This window comes from Petaurus breviceps, unplaced genomic scaffold, assembly GCF_028583685.1.
Source record: "Petaurus breviceps papuanus isolate PSGF00001 unplaced genomic scaffold, PetGlider_PUasm1.0 103, whole genome shotgun sequence".
In the NCBI taxonomy this organism is placed as follows: domain Eukaryota; kingdom Metazoa; phylum Chordata; class Mammalia; order Diprotodontia; family Petauridae; genus Petaurus; species Petaurus breviceps.
This window is the reverse complement of record NW_027185588.1, coordinates 2,097,090-2,099,160: the sequence shown is the minus strand read 5'-3', so window position 1 is coordinate 2,099,160 and position 2,071 is coordinate 2,097,090. Positions and strand designations below refer to the sequence as shown.

At 56.3% G+C, this 2,071-nt stretch overlaps 1 protein-coding gene across 3 annotated transcripts in view; it reads left to right on the top strand.

Moving 5' to 3' along the window:
* The window catches only part of PXMP2 (peroxisomal membrane protein 2), a 12,724-nt gene that overhangs the window by 894 nt on the left and 9,759 nt on the right, over nt 1–2,071 (top strand). The window lies entirely within an intron of this gene.

The window sequence follows — 2,071 nt, the reverse complement described above, 5'->3', positions numbered from 1 at the left end:
AGATCAGGGAAGAGTGATCTAGGAAAAAGGATCAAAGGAGAATGATCTGGACGAAAAGATGCGGAGAGAGTGATCTGTGGGAAAGATCAGGGGATAGCGATCTAGGGAAAGCGATCAAAGGAAAGTGATATGGAGAAAGGAAGAACGATTTAGGGAAGGGGGATCAAAGGAGAGTGATGCGGGAAAGCTCAGAAGAGGACGATCTAGGGAAAAGGATAGAGGAGGGATGATGAGAGAAAGGACTGGGGAAGACCCATGTAAGGGGAAGGATGAGGGGTGAGAGATTTTGAAAGGAGAATCAGAAAAGACATCTGGGGAGAGGGGGATCAACGAAGGGCAGTTATCTAGGGGGGAGGGGGAGAATGGGGAGTGTATTTAGTAAGAGAGAACAAACTAGGGAAGAGGGAGTGATCTGGGGGGAGGGAATCAGGGAAAGCGATGGGAATAGGGTTCAGGAGACAGTGATGCATGGTAAAAGGATGAGAGAATCAATCAGGAGACAAGGATCTGTAGAAAGAAATGGGGCGAGAGAACCGGGGAGAAGGATCGGGGAAGGGGAACAGAGGTCAATGCTTAAAAAAACGGCTGGACTGGATATCGGTGCAAAGAGACCAGGGGATCTTAGGAGAGGGACTGGGAGACTAAGGATGATGGAGTAGGGGACTGAGAGATAGGGAATGAAGGAGGGGAACAGGGAAGAAGGATGGAGGAATGAGGATAGAGGAATGGAATGAGGGAGGTGCATGGGAGCGCGGGAAAGGTAGTGGAGTGGGAGAATGGGTTGGAGGAGCTAGGGGAGATCGAGGGTGGGGAGAGGAAGCCGGTGAGCGAGGAAGGGGGACTGGAGCTGGAGAGCGGGGATGGGGGAGGGGATTGGTCAAGGGGGAATGGGGGAGGAGAGCGAGTGATCGGGCACGGGGTAGAGGAACTGGCAAAAGGGGAAGGGGAAAGGAAGTGTGGGAGCGGGAAAGAGGGAGGGGAGTCAGGGAGAGGACTGGGCTCTTGGTGTTGGATGAGGATATCTGGGAAGGAGAATCGGGCTGGGGGAGGAGAGTTGGGGATCGGGGAGGGGGGAGGAGATTGGGAGAGGGGGTTTGGGGGAGGAGATCTGGGAAGAGGAATAGGGGAATGGGGATAGACTGGGGAATCGGAAGAGAAGGAGAGGAGAGAAGGTTGGGTTGAGGGAGTTGAGGGGGGGAGCGGGGATGGGGAAGGGGACGAGTGGGAGGAGGGAGGAGCGAACAGTGGGAACGGGTTAGGGGAATTGGGATGGACCGGGGAAGAAGGTGAGAGTGATCGGAGGAACTGAGTCGGGAAGGTGGAGTGGGAGAGAACGATAGGGGAGTAGGGTGGTCGAGAGAGAGTGGAGGATGCTTCGGGGTTAGGAGGAGGGGACTGTGGGGGAGGGATCTCGGGAATGGTGAGGGAAAAGGGGATAGAGGAAGCGCCCTGGGAGTGGGACAGTGAGCATGGGAGAGGGGAGAGGGCAAGTAGGGCGGAAATCGGTCTGGAGGTGCAAGTGGAACCTGAGGTGACACAAGAGACTGAAGAATAAGCATCCGAGTTTTGGCGAAAGAGTGGGGGGCTGGAGGAGAGGGCTCGAGAGTAGAGAGGTAGAGGGGGAGACTGGGAAAGGGGGGATGGAAGAAGAGACAGAAGTATGGGGGAGGAAGGAGGGGTCTGGGAGAAGGAGATCGGAAGAGTGAGGTTGGGAGAAGGGAACGGGGAAGCGGGCTCCGAAGAATTGGGATGGAGGGGAGGATCAGGAGAGAGAGATTCGGAGGACGGGGATGTAGGAAGGGACCATGGGAGCGGAGATGGAGGAGGGGACTGCGAGAACAGGAGTGGAGGAAGGGGTTGGGGTAATGGGGATGGAGAAGGGGACAGGGGGAAAGGGATCAGGGGAGGAAGGGTGGAAGAGGGAATCGGAAGGGGACCTAGGAAAAGCGGGATTGGAGAGGAGAGAGGGTCAGAGAAATCGGTAAAGGGATCAGGCGTGTAGGATCTGGGGGATGGAGATGGAGAAACGGGTGCCGTGTTGAGAAAGCGGACCAGACGCGGGGGGACAGGG